At 42.8% G+C, this 9,883-nt stretch overlaps 1 long non-coding RNA gene across 2 annotated transcripts in view; it reads right to left on the reverse strand.

Moving 5' to 3' along the window:
• Window positions 1–5,215, reverse strand: part of LOC123575743 — a 44,817-nt gene extending 39,602 nt beyond the window's left edge. For both annotated transcript variants that reach the window (XR_006700972.1, XR_006700971.1), the window contains exons 1-2: window positions 4,665–5,215; window positions 2,979–3,063 (exon numbers count right to left, since the gene is read on the reverse strand). This is a non-coding gene — a long non-coding RNA (uncharacterized LOC123575743). The remainder of the gene's footprint in view (window positions 1–2,978; window positions 3,064–4,664) is intronic.
• Between the last annotated feature and the right edge of the window lie 4,668 nt (window positions 5,216–9,883).

Below are 9,883 nucleotides of genomic sequence, written 5' to 3' on the forward strand. Positions count from 1 at the left end.
ATGTGCTAGATGCCAGGAAGACAGACCTGGGGCTGACCTTGAGAAACTTAGAATCTAGTGAGAACCTAAATTTCTCAGAACCGGATTTAATTACTAACCGAAGGTAATATCCTCTTAGTGCCAAGTGAACTGTCACAAGCACCACATTTAGAGAAAAATAATGAAAGTGTCAAATTTATGTTATGTTAGAAGTTTATTTTATTTATTTAATCTCTATTACAAGATATAATGACTGGTTTTCAATTTTTATAAAGATAAAGATACCGTTTTAATTTCCCAAATTGATGAATATGTTATAAATTTTCCATTTTTAATACATAAAAGCTGAAATCTATATTAGCTTGGATGCACACCTACTTTTGCCTAAGTCCACAAAACCATAAAAATCCCACTTTACAGCTGAAATTATAAACTCCGAATAACATAAATGCTAAATCTAGTCATTCATTTAAACTCTATTAAATCTATCACAAATTATTATTTTAGTGTCTTAGAAGATAAATAGCCTTAAAAGGTAAAGGATCTTTTTCCAGGCAACTCCCATCTGTGATGCCACATTCTGAGGAAACACTTGGCAGAAAGTTCAAGGAAAACGTGAGAAGGCCAAATCTAGGGAAAGAGTTGTTATAATCACAAAGTTGGATTGCCAGGAAGACCTTAACATTATTGCTTACATGCACCAACCGGCATTTAACAGTGAGACCCAGCCATATGATCCCTATCATCTCTTTCCAGGGGCAATTTTGAAACCATTTGAAGAGCTATCCAACTTCATTCTTGCTTTCAGAGTCTTTTCTTTGAAGAGGGAGTTCTGTTTGTACAGGCATGTGCTCCCAACACCCGCCTTACCTTAGAGATTCATGGATTAGCATCCACAGGACCGATTCTTCATCAAAATGGCCATCTTCTCTACCGCGAAAAGCAAGCAGGGTTCGGAGGGAATGAAACAGGAAAAACTAATTTTGAATTAAAGAAAAGTTCTGAGCAAGAAGGAGAGTGAATGTGGGACAACGGAGCGGGGAAGGGGCCTGAATGCGATTCCATCCATCAGCTGGTGATGTGCCCTCGGGTAGTCATAGGACTCATAGGTCTTGAGTGTGCACGAACTGGGAGTCGGGGTAAGAAGGAAACCATGTCTGGCCCATCACGAGGGCTCAACAGATGACCAGGCAATGAAAGGCCCATTTTATTGCAGTGGACTAACAGCTTTCTCTTTGACTTTTCTGTCCATAAGGTGAAACTCACAAAGTCAAAATTAGCCTTAAATTTTCATCAAATTGCCCATAAACTATAGGAGTTTTTCTCTCTTGCATATCGATGGCTAGATTTGTTGCGGCCAAGTTGACTTGCTCCATATTGGAAATCAACAAACTGGTACCTCTCACTGAGCCCATCACAGGCGGATTTTCCTCCAGTGATAGAACTCATGAGTATTTTTCAAATGAATGCCATATGAAGCAGCTGGCTTGCGTTAGAGGTTCTGTTGTAAGAAATAATAAATATCTTTAAGCGCTAGGAACACACTAAATGTAGCATGACAAGCATATCATAAGAGGCAGATGGGGACTCAGGTCAGGTAGGAGAGAGCAAATTTACCTCTGTGAAAGCACACCCAGGATAGAAACTGACAGAGCAGAATGTTGGGGCACCTGGGTGGTTCAGGCAGTTAAGTATCCGACTTTGATCTCGGCTCAGGTCATGGTCTCATTGTTCAAGAGATAGAGCCCCACACCAGGCTCTATGCTGACAGCGTGGAATCTACTTGGGATTCTCTCTCTCTCTCTCTCTGTCTCTCTGTCTCTCTGTCCCCTCCTGCTTATTCTCTGTGTCTCAAAATAAATAAAACTGAAAGAAAGAAAAGAAAGAAAGAAAGAAAGAAAGAAAGAAAGAAAGAAAGAAAGAAAGAAAGAAAGAAACTCACAGAGCGGAATATAAACTGAGCAGTCCACACTACTTAAATGACTTGTTCTTTTTTCTAGGGAAATGGGGAGCGGATGCTCATACATTTGAATTTGCGTAAGTTAAATTGGCATATGATGCCATTGAGCTATGTTTTTTCAAATACCTGGATGTGTGCTGTCCAATACTACAAATTGGAATATGCTATAAACCTCAAAAATACACACTGGATTCAAAGACTTCATCCACAAACGTAAAACACCTCGTTAACAACTTTTCTTATTGATGACATTTGGAAATTATATTTTAGGTATATTGGATTAAATTTTATCTTGGTAAAAGTAATTTCACCTGTTTCTTCTCACTTTGTTTAAACATGGCTACTAGAAAATTTTAAGTGACCTATGGCTCCTATTATATTGCCATTGGATAGCACTGGCCTTGACAAAAGGCCTAGATTGAATGGAATTACACTAGACTGAAACTTCGAATTGCTAACACACGTTAAACTTGATAACGTTATTTGAAAACTGTCCCTTTCTTTAACAATCCTACAAGATTTGGCTTCAACTATTGTCTACATGTAAGCTGATAATCCAGGACTCCCCAGTCAATCTTGTCTTAGCAGGATTGGGCCAAGTCCCAGAAGTTATCTGTAAACTCACATACAGCATTTATGCTGCATTTATATAATCTTCTATTGATCTTTAAGTCTGAACCCTTTGAGTTCAATAGAATTACATTAATTTTTAAAGTTTTAATTCCTTTTTTTTTTTGCTAGATGCCATATATTTTATTCATATACGTAGAAATTACTTTTGCCCCAACATTTTATTACTTAAAAAAAATCAGAAACATACAATTAACATGCACGCAATAAGAAGAGGAAAGACCTAGACGTTGGGCTCTGACCAATTGATCATATCATTTGAAGTGAAGACAGAGGGGTCCAAACCATAGACTGGCCCCTCTGCTGCCTTGTCCCATTGTTCAAATACAAGGTGTACAGAGTAGAATATGCAGTGAGGAGGAAAGGCTAGAAGAGAGGTTGGGGGTATCCAGTGTCAATTCCTACTCACCCTACACAAAGCACCTTGAATCTTCATTGTGTTACTTCTCAACAAGCAAAGGAAGGGTTCCTGGCTGATATGTGAGCCATATCTCCTGGAAAAAAAAACAGTAAGTTGAAAAATATTAGATAGATGAAACAAACAATTCATCAGATAACCTTAACCAATGTGTTGTCGAGCCACCTCTATAACGCAGTTTTCATTAAGGTTTTTATAAGTGAGTTAATAATAGAATTTTTATCTGGCAACTTTATTATAGGAATTAAGATAAACTCATGAAAAGTTTTCAATTCTTAAATACAAAGGAGAGAACATTATTTTGAGAGGAAAGATACGATCAAAGGCCATTGGGAGGAAAAATATAGGTTCTAGCAAAAAAGATTTACTGGGGGCCATGGGGTCAGCTATGCCAGCTGGACAACATTGTGTCAGTTCCCTTGTCCCCAACACGGCCTTTCCAGAAAGATGTCTTTTGATTCCAAACTTCATTATAGCAGACACCATGAGTGCCCCCCCAAAACTAGGTCTCTTCAAATCAGATCCATTTTTACCATTTGATAATCTTGCCTTCAATGTGTTTTTTTGTTTCGTTTGTTTTGTGTGTGTGTGTTTGTTTTTTCCCCAAACGGCAGCACCTAGAAATCGTTTTTTTTGGAAGACCGCCGTCAGGCTACTGGAGCCTACTTTGTCCCTGTGCACAGAAAGTTGGAAGCTCCTGGGAATTTATGTGCCCCCATCTTTGGCTCCTACCCAACGACTCTGGGGCGTGGGAGCCTTGGCTAAGGACAGCTCTGGGACAGAACTTCTGTCCCAGAGCTTCCTGCAGGACTAGCCTGAACTCCACTCTGCGGGCCTCTGTCCGATTCTCCCCTGTCCCCTCATCCTCACCCCCTGGCTGATTTCTCCGTGGAGCATTTCCTTATTCATCACTTGGCGGCCAGATCCGCAGCTCAGGATCCGCTTCTGGAAAACCTGAGCTACTTATCAGCCTGGGTCCCCTCACCACAGCGGCCCTTAAATCATAAACTAATTTCCCACTCATCCTAGTATTCTTCCTAAACTCCAACTACACCCTGAAGTACTCATACCTATCCCAAACTCCATCCATCTTTTCCCATCTTCCTGCTGTTGCAATTATTGTCTTCGCCATGTAGAATTCTCAGAGCCTGAGGTCTCCCTTTTTTTTTTAAGTTTAATTATTTATTTTGAGTGAGAGAGGGAGCACGTGCACTCACACGTGCAAACAGGGGAGTGGCAGAGAAAGAGGGAGAGAGAGAGACGGACTCCACACTGTCAGCACAGAGCCCGACACGGGGCTTAATCCCACAAACTGCAACATCATGACCTGAGACAAAATCAAGAGCTGGATGCTTGGGGCAGCTGGGTGGCTCAGTCGGTTAAGCGCCCAACTTCACCTCGGGTCACGACCTCGCGGTTCATGAGTTCGAGCCCCGCATCCGGCTCTGTGCTGACAGCCCGGCGCCTGGGTCCTGCTTCAGATTCTGTGTCTCCCTCTCTCTCTGCTCCTCCCCAACTTACACTCGTATCTCTCTCTCTCTCTCAAAAATAAACAAATTAAAAAAAAAAAAAAACATTCAAAAGAGATCGACACTTAACTGAGGCACCCAAGCCCTCCTGAGCAGCCCCCTTTCTGAGCAGGCCTTCCTCGGCTCTCCCAATTTGTCCCTGAGTCACCTGTTCTCTCCTGGGCCTGTGTATACTTTGCTACTAGAACCCGGCTTCAAAGCTCCAGTGCCTGGGTTCTGAATCCTGCTCCGCTGCGGCCAGCTGGGTCACTTCATCTCTCTTTCTCTCAGTTTCCACATCTGTAGAATGGATACAAAAGTCAAATCGACTTTCAATCATTCCTGTGAAACCGGATGAGATCATTGGCAGGCAAAGACCCTGCAGATGACTAGTTTATAGTAAATGTTAGCTGTTGTTTCTGAACCGTGATCATTTGTTTATGAGCCTGTTTTTACTGTAAGTTCCTCAAGGGCAAAAGTCGTATCACACTCATCTTGATAAATGTGTGCTAAATAAACACACGCTCTCCATCAAAGAGCGGTTCTCTTGAAAAGCGGAACATTTTAGACTGAGTGTTGAATCCCTTAGGACTCCGTAATTTGCATACCACCCTTGTGATACTTTTCCCTCACAGCCTATACTCCCATTTACTCGTGATGCGTCTCTAAGTTGACTTTCCATCAATCATTTGGTTTTAACCTGGATGACCTTATACTAAGAAATAGAACCTGGCAGGTCTCAAGTTGCATATGTTCATTGTGGTTTTTTTTTTCTAACATTCATTACAATAAAGACGTAACCCCTAAAATAAAGCCTGTGCCTCTGCATGCGTTTCCAAATGATCTCAGATACCCCTGTGGGTATCCCCGGCTCACTTGGGAAAACTGCCTCAGGAAATTGGCAACAAGTCAACAGACGCCCAAGAATGTACATGGCGTTTGGGTAAATATCAGAACAGCAATAAATCACTTACCCAGACCTTGGACCAGACAGCTCTCTGTTCTGAACCTGTATTCACTCACTCTGTGATCTTTGACACTCAGCTTCTTTTAGCTGTTCTCGGGCACAGGAGACATTTTCTACATTCTGCCTCACACAGCAAAGGAGGGCCCCTGTACCCCAAAAACCCAGGACCCCAAACACTGAAAAGTGAGTCAAAACCCAGGTAGATGGGCCTCAGGATAAGCACATTAGAACATGAGTCCACACCTATCCCTACCTTGCCTGAACATGTTTCCTGAAGGAGATGAGTTTGAAACTGAAGCAAGAAAGAATTTACCAGATAAAGAAAGAACACCAGGCATTTCAGTAGCAGAGGGACCGGGCCTGGTGAAGCCTAAATATGGAAGACACAGGCACCATTCCTCCCTCCAATGTAGGAATGTCGGTCATGAGCATACTCTGAACTTGTCTTTCCATTGCTCTAAGATGACTGCACATCCTAGTATTCTCCTGGGATATTTGTCTCTGGAAAAATTCCAGGAAGGTTCCCCTGGGGTTTTCTTACCACCACCATCGCCCCCTGCCCCACCCCCAACAAAACCCCACTATCTAAGCTATGTGGAATTCAATTACATTTAAAATTAGCTAAACTTAGGGCGCCTGGGTGGCTCAGTCGGTTGAGCATCCAACCTCGGCTCAGGTCATGATCTCACGGCTCTTGAGTTCGAGCCCTGCATCAGGCTCTGCGCTGACAGCTCAGAGCCTGGAGCCTGCTTCGGATTCTGTGTCTCCCTCTCTTTCTGCCCCTTCCCCGCTCACACTCTGTCTCTCTCTCTCCTTCAAAAATAATTAAACATTAAAAAAATTTTTCTAAGTAAAAAAAAAAAATCAGATTTGTTAAACTTTAACGAAAAGACATTTCAGAACTTTGGTCACCAACTGCACTCGGGGCCAGAGATGAGTAAAACTAAGATAAGCACGAGAATGTTTAAGCCTAAGAAAGTACGGTTACCCTCCCGAAGGGAAGAATGGCTGTGTGATTTATGTTCCAGACAACCTGGACTGGGGACTGGGTGATCAGGAGTTGAGAGGGAAAGGAGAATTGACAGATTTGGCCTTTGTATGTGCTGTGTTTTCTGTTTAGAGCACTGTTCAGTTGGCTAACACACCCCTTCCACCCGGTCTCAGAGATGTCTTTCCCATCCCTCCATCTAATGCAGATCCCCTTCCATTCTTTCTGTGGCACACGGTTCTTTTTCTACATAGGAGTCACTACGATTATAATTACAAATGAGTTGCTGTTGTTCAGGAAGGACCGTGTAGATTTGTTCACTGCCGTGTACCCAGCGCCTCTACAAAGCCTGAGTCAGAATAGGTGGTCAATAAACGCTGTTTGAATAAATAAATAATTGAAATCAGTTTCTTTACTGAAAGACTCTTGGATTCTAATGAGCATCATCAGTCTCTAAAAGAATGATAAAGTATCCGGTGTTTCCCAAACTAATTTGCCTCTCTGCGAAAAACCAATAATGTTCTAGGGAATCGGGTTCTACAGAACATGGTTTGGAAAATCCGGGGATGAAGACAAGGGGGAGAAGAGAGTGTTCCTCAAAGTCAGAGCCTCACCTAATTCTCAGTAAGATAAAAAATAGGAATACTTACTTCTAAAGGTTCTTGGGAAACAAGCACCATGGAAGATCACACTGGTAAATTTGGGTGAATTGTGTCAATCCAAACCTTGTGAAGATTCATTCATCTGTGAAAATGGCCAGGGGGGACATTACAGACTCAAGAACAGTCAACTGAAAAACCAAAGGAGCCATGAATCCTCAGCTCTGAAAAAGCAGCGTTTTTGGAGAGTCTGTATCACAACTATCTGGAAATTAATTTCCTGAGTCATCTTTCCCTGAGATCACTGCACAGTACAATATAATGGAATTACCCATCATATCAGTCCCTAAAGGGACAGAAATAAATTCTCTTTAGGGAGGCCATAAAGTGAAGGTGCTTTAGCTGTTATTGCTGAGTAACAAAGAGTCCCAAAATGTAGTGGCTTAAAATAGCAATAGTCATGGTCTACAATATGTAGAGGACTCCGTGAGGAAGGCTCATCTCTATTTCGTGTGGCATCAGCCTGAGCAGTCAGACTGTGGCCTGAAAGAATCCTTTCAAGATAGCTCACTTCCATGATTGGCAAGTGGGAGTGGGGTTGGAGCTCTACCGGGGGCATGGGCCCAGAGCCTCAGCCCCTCTCCGCATAAGCCTCTCCATGGGATGCTTGGACTTCCTCACAGTATGGTGGCTGGGTTCCAACCGTGAGTGTCCCAAAAGACACAAGAAACTGCAGGTCTTAATGTAATCTAGCCTCGAAAATCACAAACAATCACTTTTGCTACTTCCTGTCGATGGGAGCAATTACAAGCCCACCCAGATGCTAAGGGAAGTGAACTAGACTCCATTTTCAATGGAAGAATGGCAAGATTCTTGAAGAGCATAAAGAATGAGAGAGATTATTATAGCCATCTTTGGAGAAGATGCCAGAGAAGGAAAGAGACAGAGAAGAATAATTTTTTAAAGAAATACAAAACTTGTTAAAAATAAAAGTCCTCTCTGAATCTTTCTTTATTATGGAGGGAGGAAAGATAGATGTCAATATGTGTCTAGATAGAGTAAGGAATTTGTTCCTAAAAATGTGGAGATTTGATCCAGGACAAGCCACAGGTGTCTAATGGGACACCTTGCCCCAGTGAGCTATGAATTTGATGAAGGTGAAAAACAGTCACTGTTAAGACCGAACAAAAACAAAAATTAAAGAAAAAAAATTCTTCTACCTACAGAAAAGCCACAAGGCTGGCCAGCACTGGTCATTTGAAGGCACAGGCTTTCATATAAGTCCCTGACTTTCTGGGAGAGTCCCAATTTCAAATATTTTGTCACCATGACAATCCTGATCTGAGCCTTGAAAGATACGTAGGATTTAAATATTCTGCCAAGCAAGACAGCCAGACAATAGTCAACAAGGAGACAAGGAGCGGGGAAGGAAACAATAATAACAAAAAAGCCATCTCCTCTCTCTCTTTTCTTCTTTTGCTCAAAGTGTCAGAACACACATGCTTTGTAAAAGCAGCCAGCACAAAGTAGGCCCTGAGTCAATAATTTATAAACACTAAAGATTTCTCCCTCCTCCGCCCATCTTAAATGCCTTAAAGTGTCCACATTAGACAGTCTTTCCTTTGGTTAAGGCAGCCGAGGCAGACACAGAGATGCACCACTCAGAGCCCTCTCTGAGAAAGAACTCACTGTCCGGCTTCAAGGAGCACGGGCCACCGACAGCCTTCAGCTGATAATGTCTTCAGGCAAAGGTCTCCCCTTTCAGGCAAAGGTCGTGCTCTTAGAGTGGTTCCCAGGCAATGACCGAGCAAGACAGTGGTACAGGAGCTAGCCATTCCCACCCAACACAGTGCTCCTAAAATGGGCAGTCTCTCCTCTGGGGGTTCTCCACGGGGTTGGCACAGGCTTTATCCCACCTGCACTGCTGCCTGAATATTCCCACTGTGCAATCTGCTTCAGATTCTTTTGCTTTCACAGGTATAACTCCCCAGTAAACTCTTGGCTTTCCTGACTTTATCTCAGCATCTGCTTCTCTGAGAAGCCAATCCAGGAAAGGCAGCATCCTCAAGGGTTCTCCACGAAAAGGGCAAAATCCCAGTGTAGGAAAGTTCAGAAGCCACTGAGCACCTTAGACAAGCACCATGGTAATGGGACACTGCACAGGTACATTTTGATGGGGGAAGAGAATAGATAAGGGAGGATTGGAATATTTTCTTGGTGGCATGTTCATCAGTGGCCAAGAAAGGAAGGGATGGTAGATAAAGCTTATAGGACATTTTCATTGTATTAATTTGGAGGACACTCTCTTTGAAGGGGTCCTGGGCAACTCCTACCCGTGCCAAACAAACACCACAGTGGAATAAGACTTCCTTCGGTCCCCAAACTCTCCCCTAAAGTAGTTGAAATTTACAGACCTTAAGTATAAAGCTGAATGATGCACCTTGACAATAATATAACTGTTTACTTTTAGAAACCAATTTTACTCTTAAAATGTAAAACTATGACTTATTTTAGCTAGGTATTTTTAAAGGATCGGTGGCTTACTTGGGCTTGGGATATGTGGGATATGTGGGTTTTGAATGCTCAGCCATCCTTGGTAAGAGATCCACACCCACCTGGCCCTAAAGAGAGCAAGGACTTCCTAGCAGTCTTGCCGGACAGCCTACCCAATAGGACACACACCAGGGCTATGGTGTTGCTGCTACACCTGCTGAGACTGCTGGGAAAAGGCTCTTTCTCCCTCGTTAGCAAAGGCAGGGCACCAGTGAGCCTCACACCACAGCACCAAAGCAGGAATGGGGAGAAACCATAACCACCTTACACTCCCTTTTTGG

Source organism: Leopardus geoffroyi, chromosome C2, assembly GCF_018350155.1.
Source record: "Leopardus geoffroyi isolate Oge1 chromosome C2, O.geoffroyi_Oge1_pat1.0, whole genome shotgun sequence".
Taxonomy (NCBI): Eukaryota; Metazoa; Chordata; class Mammalia; order Carnivora; family Felidae; genus Leopardus; species Leopardus geoffroyi.